Source organism: Zootoca vivipara, chromosome 13, assembly GCF_965207765.1.
Source record: "Zootoca vivipara chromosome 13, rZooViv2.hap1.1, whole genome shotgun sequence".
Lineage (NCBI taxonomy): Eukaryota > Metazoa > Chordata > Lepidosauria > Squamata > Lacertidae > Zootoca > Zootoca vivipara.
The window spans coordinates 285474-302854 of record NC_142596.1 but is presented as its reverse complement, the minus strand read 5'-3'; positions in this window follow the sequence as shown (position 1 = coordinate 302854).

Here is a 17381-nt window from a genome sequence, read left to right as displayed (position 1 = left end):
GAGTGTCAGAATGCATAGATAGAAGGCAAATAAGCGTTCTATGGCTTTATTTCGCTTAGTTGCTTACTCTTGAGTAGAAATGCATCTGCACTCCAGAAATAAGCACCTTTGTAAAATGATCCAAATTGAAGCAGAACACATTGTTGGAGTGTCAGAATGCATAGATAGAAGGCAAATAAGCGTTCTATGGCTTTATTTCGCTTAGTTGCTTACTCTTGAGTAGAACTGCATATTCACTCCAGCAATAAGCACCTTTGTAAAATGAGCCAAATTGAAGCAGAACACATTGTTGGAGTGTCAGAATGCATAGATAGAAGGCAAATAAGCGTTCTATGGCTTTAATTCGCTTAGTTGCTTACTCTTGAGTAGAACTGCATATTCACTGCAGCAATAAGCACCTTTGTAAAATGAGCCAAATTGAAGCAGAACACATTGTTGGAGTGTCAGAATGCATAGATAGAAGGCAAATAAGCGTTCTATGGCTTTATTTCGCTGAGTTGCTTACTCTTGAGTAGAAATGCATCTGCTCTCCAGAAATAATCACCTTTGTAAAATGAGCCAAATTGAAGCAGAACACATTGTTGGAGTGTCAGAATGCATAGATAGAAGGCAAATAAGCGTTCTATGGCTTTATTTCGCTGAGTTGCTTACTCTTGAGTAGAAATGCATCTGCTCTCCAGAAATAATCACCTTTGTAAAATGAGCCAAATTGAAGCAGAACACATTGTTGGAGTGTCAGAATGCATAGATAGAAGGCAAATAAGCGTTCTATGGCTTTATTTCGCTTAGTTGCTTACTCTTGAGTAGATATGCATGTGAACTCCAGCAATGAGCACCTTTGTAAAATGAGCCAAATTGAAGCAGAACACATTGTTGGAGTGTCAGAATACATAGATAGAAGGCAAATAAGCGTTCTATGGCTTTATTTCGCTGAGTTGCTTACTCTTGAGTAGAACTGCATGTTCTCTCCAGAAATAATAACCTTTGTAAAATGAGCCAAATTGAAGCAGAACACATTGTTGGAGTGTCAGAATGCATAGATAGAAGGCAAATAAGCGTTCTATGGCTTTATTTCGCTGAGTTGCTTACTCTTGAGTAGAACTGCATGATCACTCCAGCAATAAGCACCTTTGTAAAATGAGCCAAATTGAAGCAGAACACATTGTTGGAGTGTCAGAATGCATAGATAGAAGGCAAATAAGCGTTCTATGGCTTTATTTCGCTTAGTTGCTTACTCTTGAGTAGAACTGCATATTCACTGCAGCAATAAGCACCTTTGTAAAATGAGCCAAATTGAAGCAGAACACATTGTTGGAGTGTCAGAATGCATTGATAGAAGGCAAATAAGCGTTCTATGGCTTTATTTCGCTGAGTTGCTTACTCTTGAGTAGAACTGCATAATCACTCCAGCAATAAGCACCTTTGTAAAATGCGCCAAATTGAAGCAGAACACATTGTTGGAGTGTCAGAATGCATTGATAGAAGGCAAATAAGCGTTCTATGGCTTTATTTCGCTTAGTTGCTTACTCTTGAGTAGAACTGCATATTCACTGCAGCAATAAGCACCTTTGTAAAATGAGCCAAATTGAAGCAGAACACATTGTTGGAGTGTCATATTGCATTGATAGCAGGCAAATAAGCGTTCTATGGCTTTATTTCGCTGAGATGCTTACTCTTGATTAGAACTGCATATTCACTGCAACAATAAGCACCTTTGTAAAATGAGCCAAATTGAAGCAGAACACATTGTTGGAGTGTCAGAATGCATAGATAGAAGGCAAATAAGCGTTCTATGGCTTTATTTCGCTTACTTGCTTACTCTTGAGTAGAACTGCATGTTCACTCCAGAAATAATCACCTTTGTAAAATGAGCCAAATTGAAGCAGAACACATTGTTGGAGTGTCAGAATGCATAGATAGAAGGCAAATAAGCGTTCTATGGCTTTATTTCGCTGAGTTGCTTACTCTTGAGTAGAACTGCATGTTCACTCCAGAAATAATCACCTTTGTAAAATGAGCCAAGTTGAAGCAGAACACATTGTTGGAGTGTCAGAATGCATAGATAGAAGGCAAATAAGCGTTCTATGGCTTTAATTCGCATAGTTGCTTACTCTTGAGTAGAACTGCATATTCACTCCAGCAATAAGCACCTTTGTAAAATGAGCCAAATTGAAGCAGAACACATTGTTGGAGTGTCAGAATGCATAGATAGAAGGCAAATAAGCGTTCTATGGCTTTATTTCGCTTAGTTGCTTACTCTTGAGTAGAAATGCATCTGCTCTCCAGAAATAATCACGTTTGTAAAATGAGCCAAATTGAAGCAGAACACATTGTTGGAGTGTCAGAATGCATAGATAGAAGGCAAATAAGCGTTCTATGGCTTTATTTCGCTGAGTTGCTTACTCTTGAGTAGAAATGCATCTGCTCTCCAGAAATAATCACCTTTGTAAAATGAGCCAAATTGAAGCAGAACACATTGTTGGAGTGTCAGAATGCATAGATAGAAGGCAAATAAGCGTTCTATGGCTTTATTTCGCTTAGTTGCTTACTCTTGAGTAGATATGCATGTGAACTCCAGCAATGAGCACCTTTGTAAAATGAGCCAAATTGAAGCAGAACACATTGTTGGAGTGTCAGAATACATAGATAGAAGGCAAATAAGCGTTCTATGGCTTTATTTCGCTGAGTTGCTTACTCTTGAGTAGAACTGCATATTCACTCCAGCAATAAGCACCTTTGTAAAATGAGCCAATTAAAGCAGGACACATTGTTGGAGTGTCAGAATGCATAGATAGAAGGCAAATAAGCGTTCTATGGCTTTATTTCGCTGAGTTGCTTACTCTTGAGTAGAACTGCATGATCACTCCAGCAATAAGCACCTTTGTAAAATGAGCCAAATTGAAGCAGAACACATTGTTGGAGTGTCAGAATGCATAGATAGAAGGCAAATAAGCGTTCTATGGCTTTATTTCGCTTAGTTGCTTACTCTTGAGTAGAACTGCATAATCACTCCAGCAATAAGCACCTTTGTAAAATGCGCCAAATTGAAGCAGAACACATTGTTGGAGTGTCAGAATGCATTGATAGAAGGCAAATAAGCGTTCTATGGCTTTATTTCGCTTAGTTGCTTACTCTTGAGTAGAACTGCATATTCACTGCAGCAATAAGCACCTTTGTAAAATGAGCCAAATTGAAGCAGAACACATTGTTGGAGTGTCATATTGCATTGATAGCAGGCAAATAAGCGTTCTATGGCTTTATTTCGCTGAGATGCTTACTCTTGATTAGAACTGCATATTCACTGCAACAATAAGCACCTTTGTAAAATGAGCCAAATTGAAGCAGAACACATTGTTGGAGTGTCAGAATGCATAGATAGAAGGCAAATAAGCGTTCTATGGCTTTATTTCGCTTACTTGCTTACTCTTGAGTAGAACTGCATGTTCACTCCAGAAATAATCACCTTTGTAAAATGAGCCAAGTTGAAGCAGAACACATTGTTGGAGTGTCAGAATGCATAGATAGAAGGCAAATAAGCGTTCTATGGCTTTATTTCGCTGAGTTGCTTACTCTTGAGTAGAACTGCATATTCACTCCAGCAATAAGCACCTTTGTAAAATGAGCCAAACTGAAGCAGAACACATTGTTGGAGTGTCAGAATGCATAGATAGAAGGCAAATAAGCGTTCTATGGCTTTATTTCGCTTAGTTGCTTACTCTTGAGTAGAAATGCATCTGCACTCCAGAAATAAGCACCTTTGTAAAATGATCCAAATTGAAGCAGAACACATTGTTGGAGTGTCAGAATGCATAGATAGAAGGCAAATAAGCGTTCTATGGCTTTATTTCGCTTAGTTGCTTACTCTTGAGTAGAACTGCATATTCACTCCAGCAATAAGCACCTTTGTAAAATGAGCCAAATTGAAGCAGAACACATTGTTGGAGTGTCAGAATGCATAGATAGAAGGCAAATAAGCGTTCTATGGCTTTAATTCGCTTAGTTGCTTACTCTTGAGTAGAACTGCATATTCACTGCAGCAATAAGCACCTTTGTAAAATGAGCCAAATTGAAGCAGAACACATTGTTGGAGTGTCAGAATGCATAGATAGAAGGCAAATAAGCGTTCTATGGCTTTATTTCGCTGAGTTGCTTACTCTTGAGTAGAAATGCATCTGCTCTCCAGAAATAAGCACCTTTGTAAAATGAGCCAAATTGAAGCAGAACACATTGTTGGAGTGTCAGAATGCATAGATAGAAGGCAAATAAGCATTCTATGGCTTTATTTCGCTGAGTTGCTTACTCTTGAGTAGAAATGCATCTGCTCTCCAGAAATAAGCACCTTTGTAAAATGAGCCAAATTGAAGCAGAACACATTGTTGGAGTGTCAGAATGCATAGATAGAAGGCAAATAAGCGTTCTATGGCTTTATTTCACTGAGATGCTTACTCTTGAGTAGAACTGCATATTCACTCCAGCAATAAGCACCTTTGTAAAATGAGCCAAATTGAAGCAGAACACATTGTTGGAGTGTTAGAATGCATAGATAGAAGGCAAATAAGCGTTCTATGGCTTTATTTCGCTTAGTTGCTTACTCTTGAGTAGAAATGCATCTGCTCTCCAGAAATAATCACGTTTGTAAAATGAGCCAAATTGAAGCAGAACACATTGTTGGAGTGTCAGAATGCATAGATAGAAGGCAAATAAGCGTTCTATGGCTTTATTTCGCTGAGTTGCTTACTCTTGAGTAGAAATGCATCTGCTCTCCAGAAATGATCACGTTTGTAAAATGAGCCAAATGGAAGCAGAACACATTGTTGGAGTGTCAGAATGCATAGATAGAAGGCAAATAAGCGTTCCATGACTTTATTTCGCTGAGTTGCTTAATCTGGAGTAGAACTGCATATTCACTCCAGCAATAAGCACCTTTGTAAAATGAGCCAAATTGAACCAGAACACATTGTTGGAGTGTCAGAATGCATAGATAGAAGGCAAATAAGCGTTCTATGGCATTATTTCGCTGAGTTGCTTACTCTTGAGTAGAACTGCATATTCACTCCAGCAATAAGCACCTTTGTAAAATGAGCCAAATTGAAGCAGAACACATTGTTGGAGTGTCAGAATGCATAGATAGGAGGCAAATAAGCGTTCTATGGCATTATTTCGCTGAGTTGCTTACTCTTGAGTAGATCTGCATATTCACTCCAGCAATAAGCACCTTTGTAAAATGAGCCAAATTGAAGCAGAACACATTGTTGGAGTGTCAGAATGCATAGATAGAAGGCAAATAAGCGTTCTATGGCTTTATTTCGCTGAGTTGCTTAATATGGAGTAGAACTGCATATTCACTCCAGCAATAAGCACCTTTGTAAAATGAGCCAAATTGAACCAGAACACATTGTTGGAGTGTCAGAATGCATAGATAGAAGGCAAGTAAGCGTTCTATTGCTTTATTTCGCTTAGTTGCTTACTCTTGAGTAGAACTGCATATTCACTCCAGCAATAAGCACTTTTGTAAAATGAACCAAATTGAAGCAGATCACATTGTTGGAGTGTCAGAATGCATAGATAGAAGACAAATAAGCGTTCTATGGCTTTATTTCGCTGAGTTGCTTACTCTTGAGTAGAACTGCATATTCACTCCAGCAATAAGCACCTTTGTAAAATGAGCCAAATTGAAGCAGAACACATTGTTGGAGTGTCAGAATGCATAGATAGAAGGCAAATAAGCGTTCTATGGCTTTATTTCGCTTAGTTGCTTACTCTTGATTAGAACTGCATATTCACTCCAGCAATAAGCACTTTTGTAAAATGAACCAAATTGAAGCAGAACACATTGTTGGAGTGTCAGAATGCATAGATAGAAGGCCAATAAGCGTTCCATGGCTTTATTTCGCTGAGTTGCTTAATCTGGAGTAGAACTGCATATTCACTCCAGCAATAAGCACCTTTGTAAAATGAGCCAAATTGAAGCAGAACACATTGTTGGAGTGTCAGAATGCATAGATAGAAGGCAAATAAGCGTTCTATGGCATTATTTCGCTGAGTTGCTTACTCTTGAGTAGAACTGCATATTCACTCCAGCAATAAGCACCTTTGTAAAATGAGCCAAATTGAAGCAGAACACATTGTTGGAGTGTCAGAATGCATAGATAGGAGGCAAATAAGCGTTCTATGGCATTATTTCGCTGAGTTGCTTACTCTTGAGTAGAACGGCATATTCACTCCAGCAATTAGCACCTTTGTAAAATGAGCCAAATTGAAGCAGAACACATTGTTGGAGTGTCAGAATGCATAGATAGGAGGCAAATAAGCGTTCTATGGCATTATTTCGCTTACTTGCTTACTCTTGAGTAGAACTGCATATTCACTCCAGCAATAAGCACCTTTGTAAAATGAGCCAAATTGAAGCAGCACACATTGTTGGAGTGTCAGAATGCATAGATAGAAGGCAAATAAGCGTTCTATGGCTTTATTTCGCTGAGTTGCTTACTCTTGAGTAGAAATGCATCTGCTCTCCAGAAATGATCACGTTTGTAAAATGAGCCAAATGGAAGCAGAACACATTGTTGGAGTGTCAGAATGCATAGATAGAAGGCAAATAAGCGTTCCATGGCTTTATTTCGCTGAGTTGCTTAATCTGGAATAGAACTGCATATTCACTCCAGCAATAAGCACCTTTGTAAAATGAGCCAAATTGAAGCAGAACACATTGTTGGAGTGTCAGAATGCATAGATAGAAGGCAAATAAGCGTTCTATGGCATTATTTCGCTGAGTTGCTTACTCTTGAGTAGAACTGCATATTCACTCCAGCAATAAGCACCTTTGTAAAATGAGCCAAATTGAAGCAGAACACATTGTTGGAGTGTCAGAATGCATAGATAGGAGGCAAATAAGCGTTCTATGGCATTATTTCGCTGAGTTGCTTACTCTTGAGTAGAACGGCATATTCACTCCAGCAATTAGCACCTTTGTAAAATGAGCCAAATTGAAGCAGAACACATTGTTGGAGTGTCAGAATGCATAGATAGAAGGCAAGTAAGCGTTCTATGGCTTTATTTCGCTTACTTGCTTACTCTTGAGTAGAACTGCATATTCACTCCAGCAATAAGCACCTTTGTAAAATGAGCCAAATTGAAGCAGAACACATTGTTGGAGTGTCAGAATGCATAGATAGGAGGCAAATAAGCGTTCTATGGCATTATTTCGCTGAGTTGCTTACTCTTGAGTAGAACTGCATATTCACTCCAGCAATAAGCACCTTTGTAAAATGAGCCAAATTGAAGCAGAACACATTGTTGGAGTGTCAGAATGCATAGATAGAAGGCAAATAAGCGTTCTATGGCTTTATTTCGCTGAGTTGCTTAATATGGAGTAGAACTGCATATTCACTCCAGCAATAAGCACCTTTGTAAAATGAGCCAAATTGAACCAGAACACATTGTTGGAGTGTCAGAATGCATAGATAGAAGGCAAGTAAGCGTTCTATGGCTTTATTTCGCTTAGTTGCTTACTCTTGAGTAGAACTGCATATTCACTCCAGCAATAAGCACTTTTGTAAAATGAACCAAATTGAAGCAGAACACATTGTTGGAGTGTCAGAATGCATAGATAGAAGACAAATAAGCGTTCTATGGCTTTATTTCGCTGAGTTGCTTACTCTTGAGTAGAACTGCATATTCACTCCAGCAATAAGCACCTTTGTAAAATGAGCCAAATTGAAGCAGAACACATTGTTGGAGTGTCAGAATGCATAGATAGAAGGCAAGTAAGCGTTCTATGGCTTTATTTCGCTTAATTGCTTACTCTTGATTAGAACTGCATATTCACTCCAGCAATAAGCACTTTTGTAAAATGAACCAAATTGAAGCAGAACACATTGTTGGAGTGTCAGAATGCATAGATAGAAGGCCAATAAGCGTTCCATGGCTTTATTTCGCTGAGTTGCTTAATCTGGAGTAGAACTGCATATTCACTCCAGCAATAAGCACCTTTGTAAAATGAGCCAAATTGAAGCAGAACACATTGTTGGAGTGTCAGAATGCATAGATAGAAGGCAAATAAGCGTTCTATGGCATTATTTCGCTGAGTTGCTTACTCTTGAGTAGAACTGCATATTCACTCCAGCAATAAGCACCTTTGTAAAATGAGCCAAATTGAAGCAGAACACATTGTTGGAGTGTCAGAATGCATAGATAGAAGGCAAATAAGCGTTCTATGGCATTATTTCGCTGAGTTGCTTACTCTTGAGTAGAACGGCATATTCACTCCAGCAATTAGCACCTTTGTAAAATGAGCCAAATTGAAGCAGAACACATTGTTGGAGTGTCAGAATGCATAGATAGAAGGCAAGTAAGCGTTCTATGGCTTTATTTCGCTTACTTGCTTACTCTTGAGTAGAACTGCATATTCACTCCAGCAATAAGCACCTTTGTAAAATGAGCCAAATTGAAGCAGCACACATTGTTGGAGTGTCAGAATGCATAGATAGAAGGCAAATAAGCGTTCTATGGCTTTATATCGCTGAGTTGCTTACTCTTGAGTAGAAATGCATCTGCTCTCCAGAAATGATCACGTTTGTAAAATGAGCCAAATGGAAGCAGAACACATTGTTGGAGTGTCAGAATGCATAGATAGAAGGCAAATAAGCGTTCCATGGCTTTATTTCGCTGAGTTGCTTAATCTGGAATAGAACTGCATATTCACTCCAGCAATAAGCACCTTTGTAAAATGAGCCAAATTGAAGCAGAACACATTGTTGGAGTGTCAGAATGCATAGATAGAAGGCAAATAAGCGTTCTATGGCATTATTTCGCTGAGTTCCTTACTCTTGAGTAGAACTGCATATTCACTCCAGCAATAAGCACCTTTGTAAAATGAGCCAAATTGAAGCAGAACACATTGTTGGAGTGTCAGAATGCATAGATAGAAGGCAAATAAGCGTTCTATGGCTTTATTTCGCTGAGTTGCTTAATATGGAGTAGAACTGCATATTCACTCCAGCAATAAGCACCTTTGTAAAATGAGCCAAATTGAACCAGAACACATTGTTGGAGTGTCAGAATGCATAGATAGAAGGCAAGTAAGCGTTCTATGGCTTTATTTCGCTTAGTTGCTTACTCTTGAGTAGAACTGCATATTCACTCCAGCAATAAGCACTTTTGTAAAATGAACCAAATTGAAGCAGAACACATTGTTGGAGTGTCAGAATGCATAGATAGAAGACAAATAAGCGTTCTATGGCTTTATTTCGCTGAGTTGCTTACTCTTGAGTAGAACTGCATATTCACTCCAGCAATAAGCACCTTTGTAAAATGAGCCAAATTGAAGCAGAACACATTGTTGGAGTGTCAGAATGCATAGATAGAAGGCAAATAAGCGTTCTATGGCATTATTTCGCTGAGTTGCTTACTCTTGAGTAGAACGGCATATTCACTCCAGCAATTAGCACCTTTGTAAAATGAGCCAAATTGAAGCAGAACACATTGTTGGAGTGTCAGAATGCATAGATAGAAGGCAAGTAAGCGTTCTATGGCTTTATTTCGCTTACTTGCTTACTCTTGAGTAGAACTGCATATTCACTCCAGCAATAAGCACCTTTGTAAAATGAGCCAAATTGAAGCAGAACACATTGTTGGAGTGTCAGAATGCATAGATAGAAGGCAAATAAGCGTTCTATGGCATTATTTCGCTGAGTTGCTTACTCTTGAGTAGAACTGCATATTCACTCCAGCAATAAGCACCTTTGTAAAATGAGCCAAATTGAAGCAGAACACATTGTTGGAGTGTCAGAATGCATAGATAGGAGGCAAATAAGCGTTCTATGGCATTATTTCGCTGAGTTGCTTACTCTTGAGTAGAACGGCATATTCACTCCAGAAATAATCACCTTTGTAAAATGAGCCAAATTGAAGCAGAACACATTGTTGGAGTTTCAGAATGCATAGATAGAAGGCAAATAAGCGTTCTATGGCTTTAATTCGCATAGTTGCTTACTCTTGAGTAGAACTGCATATTCACTTCAGCAATAAGCACCTTTGTAAAATGAGCCAAACTGAAGCAGAACACATTGTTGGAGTGTCAGAATGCATAGATAGAAGGCAAATAAGCGTTCTATGGCTTTATTTCGCTTAGTTGCTTACTCTAGAGTAGAAATGCATCTGCTCTCCAGAAATAAGCACCTTTGTAAAATTATCCAAATTGAAGCAGAACACATTGTTGGAGTGTCAGAATGCATAGATAGAAGGCAAATAAGCGTTCTATGGCTTTATTTCGCTTAGTTGCTTACTCTTGAGTAGAACTGCATGTTCACTCTAGAAATAATCACCTTTGTAAAATGAGCCAAATTGAAGCAGAACACATTGTTGGAGTGTCAGAATGCATAGATAGAAGGCAAATAAGCGTTCTATGGCTTTATTTCGCTTAGTTGCTTACTCTTGAGTAGAACTGCATGTTCTCTCCAGAAATAATAACCTTTGTAAAATGAGCCAAATTGAAGCAGAACACATTGTTGGAGTGTCAGAATGCATAGATAGAAGGCAAATAAGCGTTCTATGGCTTTATTTCGCTTAGTTGCTTACTCTTGAGTAGAACTGCATGTTCTCTCCAGAAATAATCACCTTTGTAAAATGAGCCAAATTAAAGCAGAACACATTGTTGGAGTGTCAGAATGCATAGATAGAAGGCAAATAAGCGTTCTATGGCTTTATTTCGCTTAGTTGCTTACTCTTGAGTAGAAATGCTTCTGCTCTCCAGAAATAATCACCTTTGTAAAATGAGCCAAATTGAAGCAGAACACATTGTTGGAGTGTCAGAATGCATAGATAGAAGGCAAATAAGCGTTCTATGGCTTTATTTCGCTGAGTTGCTTACTCTGGAGTAGAACTGCATATTCACTCCAGCAATAAGCACCTTTGTAAAATGAGCCAAATTGAAGCAGAACACATTGTTGGAGTGTCAGAATGCATAGATAGAAGGCAAGTAAGCGTTCTATGGCTTTATTTCGCTGAGTTGCTTACTCTTGAGTAGAACTGCATATTCACTCCAGCAATAAGGACCTTAATAAAATGAGCCAAATTGAAGCAGAACACATTGTTGGAGTGTCAGTATTCATAGATAGAAGGCAAATAAGCGTTCTATGGCTTTATTTCGCTGAGTTGCTTACTCTGGAGTAGAACTGCATATTCACTCCAGCAATAAGCACCTTTGTAAAATGAGCCAAATTGAAGCAGAACACATTGTTGGAGTGTCAGAATGCATAGATAGAAGGCAAATAAGCGTTCTATGGCTTTATTTCGCTGAGTTGCTTACTCTGGAGTAGAACTGCATATTCACTCCAGCAATAAGCACCTTTGTAAAATGAGCCAAATTGAAGCAGAACACATTGTTGGAGTGTCAGAATGCATAGATAGAAGGCAAGTAAGCGTTCTATGGCTTTATTTCGCTGAGTTGCTTACTCTTGAGTAGAACTGCATATTCACTCCAGCAATAAGCACCTTAATAAAATGAGCCAAATTGAAGCAGAACACATGGTTGGAGTGTCAGAATTCATAGATAGAAGGCAAATAAGCGTTCTATGGCTTTATTTCGCTTAGTTGCTTACTCTTGAGTAGAACTGCATGTTCTCTCCAGAAATAATAACCTTTGTAAAATGAGCCAAATTGAAGCAGAACACATTGTTGGAGTGTCAGAATGCATAGATAGAAGGCAAATAAGCGTTCTATGGCTTTATTTCGCTTAGTTGCTTACTCTTGAGTAGAACTGCATGTTTACTCCAGAAATAAGCACCTTTGTAAAATGAGCCAAACTGAAGCAGAACACATTGTTGGAGTGTCAGAATGCATAGATAGAAGGCAAATAAGCGTTCTATGGCTTTATTTCGCTTAGTTGCTTACTCTAGAGTAGAAATGCATCTGCTCTCCAGAAATAAGCACCTTTGTAAAATTATCCAAATTGAAGCAGAACACATTGTTGGAGTGTCAGAATGCATAGATAGAAGGCAAATAAGCGTTCTATGGCTTTATTTCGCTTAGTTGCTTACTCTTGAGTAGAACTGCATGTTCACTCCAGAAATAATCACCTTTGTAAAATGAGCCAAATTGAAGCAGAACACATTGTTGGAGTGTCAGAATGCATAGATAGAAGGCAAATAAGCGTTCTATGGCTTTATTTCGCTTAGTTGCTTACTCTTGAGTAGAAATGCTTCTGCTCTCCAGAAATAATCACCTTTGTAAAATGAGCCAAATTGAAGCAGAACACATTGTTGGAGTGTCAGAATGCATAGATAGAAGGCAAATAAGCGTTCTATGGCTTTATTTCGCTTAGTTGCTTACTCTTGAGTAGAACTGCATATTCACTCCAGCAATAAGCACCTTTGTAAAATGAGCCAAATTGAAGCAGAACACATTGTTGGAGTGTCAGAATGCATAGATAGAAGGCAAATAAGCGTTCTATGGCTTTATTTCGCTGAGTTGCTTACTCTGGAGTAGAACTGCATATTCACTCCAGCAATAAGCACCTTTGTAAAATGAGCCAAATTGAAGCAGAACACATTGTTGGAGTGTCAGAATGCATAGATAGAAGGCAAGTAAGCGTTCTATGGCTTTATTTCGCTGAGTTGCTTACTCTTGAGTAGAACTGCATATTCACTCCAGCAATAAGGACCTTAATAAAATGAGCCAAATTGAAGCAGAACACATTGTTGGAGTGTCAGTATTCATAGATAGAAGGCAAATAAGCGTTCTATGGCTTTATTTCGCTGAGTTGCTTACTCTGGAGTAGAACTGCATATTCACTCCAGCAATAAGCACCTTTGTAAAATGAGCCAAATTGAAGCAGAACACATTGTTGGAGTGTCAGAATGCATAGATAGAAGGCAAATAAGCGTTCTATGGCTTTATTTCGCTGAGTTGCTTACTCTGGAGTAGAACTGCATATTCACTCCAGCAATAAGCACCTTTGTAAAATGAGCCAAATTGAAGCAGAACACATTGTTGGAGTGTCAGAATGCATAGATAGAAGGCAAGTAAGCGTTCTATGGCTTTATTTCGCTGAGTTGCTTACTCTTGAGTAGAACTGCATATTCACTCCATCAATAAGGACCTTAATAAAATGAGCCAAATTGAAGCAGAACACATGGTTGGAGTGTCAGAATGCATAGATAGAAGGCAAATAAGCGTTCTATGGCTTTATTTCGCTTAGTTGCTTACTCTTGAGTAGAACTGCATGTTCACTCCAGAAATAATAACCTTTGTAAAATGAGCCAAATTGAAGCAGAACACATTGTTGGAGTGTCAGAATGCATAGATAGAAGGCAAATAAGCGTTCTATGGCTTTATTTCGCTTAGTTGCTTACTCTTGAGTAGAACTGCATATTCACTCCAGCAATAAGCACCTTTGTAAAATGAGCCAAATTGAAGCAGAACACATTGTTGGAATGTCAGAATGCATAGATAGAAGGCAAATAAGCGTTCTATGGCTTTATTTCGCTGAGTTGCTTACTCTTGAGTAGAACTGCATATTCACTCCAGCAATAAGGACCTTAATAAAATGAGCCAAATTGAAGCAGAACACATTGTTGGAGTGTCAGAATGCATAGATAGAAGGCAAATAAGCGTTCTATGGCTTTATTTCGCTGAGTTGCTTACTCTGGAGTAGAACTGCATATTCACTCCAGCAATAAGCACCTTTGTAAAATGAGCCAAATTGAAGCAGAACACATTGTTGGAGTGTCAGAATGCATAGATAGAAGGCAAGTAAGCGTTCTATGGCTTTATTTCGCTTAGTTGCTTACTCTTGAGTAGAACTGCATATTCACTCCAGCAATAAGGACCTTAATAAAATGAGCCAAATTGAAGCAGAACACATTGTTGGAGTGTCAGAATTCATAGATAGAAGGCAAATAAGCGTTCTATGGCTTTATTTCGCTTAGTTGCTTACTCTTGAGTAGAACTGCATGTTCTCTCCAGAAATAATAACCTTTGTAAAATGAGCCAAATTGAAGCAGCACACATTGTTGGAGTGTCAGAATGCATAGATAGAAGGCAAATAAGCATTCTATGGCTTTATTTCGCTTAGTTGCTTACTCTTGAGTAGAACTGCATGTTCTCTCCAGAAATAATAACCTTTGTAAAATGAGCCAAATTGAAGCAGAACACATTGTTGGAGTGTCAGAATGCATAGATAGAAGGCAAATAAGCGTTCTATGGCTTTATTTCGCTTAGTTGCTTACTCTTGAGTAGAACTGCATGTTCACTCCAGAAATAAGCACCTTTGTAAAATGAGCCAAACTGAAGCAGAACACATTGTTGGAGTGTCAGAATGCATAGATAGAAGGCAAATAAGCGTTCTATGGCTTTATTTCGCTTAGTTGCTTACTCTAGAGTAGAAATGCATCTGCTCTCCAGAAATAAGCACCTTTGTAAAATTATCCAAATTGAAGCAGAACACATTGTTGGAGTGTCAGAATGCATAGATAGAAGGCAAATAAGCGTTCTATGGCTTTATTTCGCTTAGTTGCTTACTCTTGAGTAGAACTGCATGTTCACTCCAGAAATAATCACCTTTGTAAAATGAGCCAAATTGAAGCAGAACACATTGTTGGAGTGTCAGAATGCATAGATAGAAGGCAAATAAGCGTTCTATGGCTTTATTTCGCTTAGTTGCTTACTCTTGAGTAGAAATGCTTCTGCTCTCCAGAAATAATCACCTTTGTAAAATGAGCCAAATTGAAGCAGAACACATTGTTGGAGTGTCAGAATGCATAGATAGAAGGCAAATAAGCGTTCTATGGCTTTATTTCGCTTAGTTGCTTACTCTTGAGTAGAACTGCATATTCACTCCAGCAATAAGCACCTTTGTAAAATGAGCCAAATTGAAGCAGAACACATTGTTGGAGTGTCAGAATGCATAGATAGAAGGCAAATAAGCGTTCTATGGCTTTATTTCGCTGAGTTGCTTACTCTGGAGTAGAACTGCATATTCACTCCAGCAATAAGCACCTTTGTAAAATGAGCCAAATTGAAGCAGAACACATTGTTGGAGTGTCAGAATGCATAGATAGAAGGCAAGTAAGCGTTCTATGGCTTTATTTCGCTGAGTTGCTTACTCTTGAGTAGAACTGCATATTCACTCCAGCAATAAGGACCTTAATAAAATGAGCCAAATTGAAGCAGAACACATTGTTGGAGTGTCAGTATTCATAGATAGAAGGCAAATAAGCGTTCTATGGCTTTATTTCGCTGAGTTGCTTACTCTGGAGTAGAACTGCATATTCACTCCAGCAATAAGCACCTTTGTAAAATGAGCCAAATTGAAGCAGAACACATTGTTGGAGTGTCAGAATGCATAGATAGAAGGCAAATAAGCGTTCTATGGCTTTATTTCGCTGAGTTGCTTACTCTGGAGTAGAACTGCATATTCACTCCAGCAATAAGCACCTTTGTAAAATGAGCCAAATTGAAGCAGAACACATTGTTGGAGTGTCAGAATGCATAGATAGAAGGCAAGTAAGCGTTCTATGGCTTTATTTCGCTGAGTTGCTTACTCTTGAGTAGAACTGCATATTCACTCCATCAATAAGGACCTTAATAAAATGAGCCAAATTGAAGCAGAACACATGGTTGGAGTGTCAGAATGCATAGATAGAAGGCAAATAAGCGTTCTATGGCTTTATTTCGCTTAGTTGCTTACTCTTGAGTAGAACTGCATGTTCACTCCAGAAATAATAACCTTTGTAAAATGAGCCAAATTGAAGCAGAACACATTGTTGGAGTGTCAGAATGCATAGATAGAAGGCAAATAAGCGTTCTATGGCTTTATTTCGCTTAGTTGCTTACTCTTGAGTAGAACTGCATATTCACTCCAGCAATAAGCACCTTTGTAAAATGAGCCAAATTGAAGCAGAACACATTGTTGGAATGTCAGAATGCATAGATAGAAGGCAAATAAGCGTTCTATGGCTTTATTTCGCTGAGTTGCTTACTCTTGAGTAGAACTGCATATTCACTCCAGCAATAAGGACCTTAATAAAATGAGCCAAATTGAAGCAGAACACATTGTTGGAGTGTCAGAATGCATAGATAGAAGGCAAATAAGCGTTCTATGGCTTTATTTCGCTGAGTTGCTTACTCTGGAGTAGAACTGCATATTCACTCCAGCAATAAGCACCTTTGTAAAATGAGCCAAATTGAAGCAGAACACATTGTTGGAGTGTCAGAATGCATAGATAGAAGGCAAGTAAGCGTTCTATGGCTTTATTTCGCTTAGTTGCTTACTCTTGAGTAGAACTGCATATTCACTCCAGCAATAAGGACCTTAATAAAATGAGCCAAATTGAAGCAGAACACATTGTTGGAGTGTCAGAATTCATAGATAGAAGGCAAATAAGCGTTCTATGGCTTTATTTCGCTTAGTTGCTTACTCTTGAGTAGAACTGCATGTTCTCTCCAGAAATAATAACCTTTGTAAAATGAGCCAAATTGAAGCAGCACACATTGTTGGAGTGTCAGAATGCATAGATAGAAGGCAAATAAGCGTTCTATGGCTTTATTTCGCTTAGTTGCTTACTCTTGAGTAGAACTGCATGTTCACTCCAGAAATAATCACCTTTGTAAAATGAGTCAAATTGAAGCAGAACACATTGTTGGAGTGTCAGAATGCATAGATAGAAGGCAAATAAGCGTTCTATGCCTTTATTTCGCTTAGTTGCTTACTCTTGAGTAGAACTGCATATTCACTCCAGGAATACGCACCTTTGTCAAATGAGTCAAATTGAAGCAAAACACATTGTTGGAGTGTCAGAATGCATAGATAGAAGGCAAATAAGCGTTCTATGGCTTTATTTCGCTTAGTTGCTTACTCTTGAGTAGAACTGCATCTGCTCTCCAGAAATAAGCACCTTTGTAAAATGAGCCAAATTGAAGCAGAACACATTGTTGGAGTGTCAGAATGCATAGATAGAAGGCAAATAAGCGTTCTATGGCTTTATTTCGCTGAGTTGCTTACTCTTGAGTAGAACTGCATATTCACTCCAGCAATAAGGACCTTAATAAAATGAGCCAAATTGAAGCAGAACACATTGTTGGAGTGTCAGAATTCATAGATAGAAGGCAAATAAGCGTTCTATGGCTTTATTTCGCTTAGTTGCTTACTCTTGAGTAGACATGCATCTGCACTCCAGAAATAAGCACCTTTGTAAAATGAGCCAAATTGAAGCAGAACACATTGTTGGAGTGTCAGAATGCATAGATAGAAGGCAAATAAGCGTTCTATGGCTTTATTTTGCTTAGTTGCTTACTCTTGAGTAGAACTGCATATTCACTCCAGCAATAAGCACCTTTGTAAAATGAGCCAAATTGAAGCAGAACACATTGTTGGAGTGTCA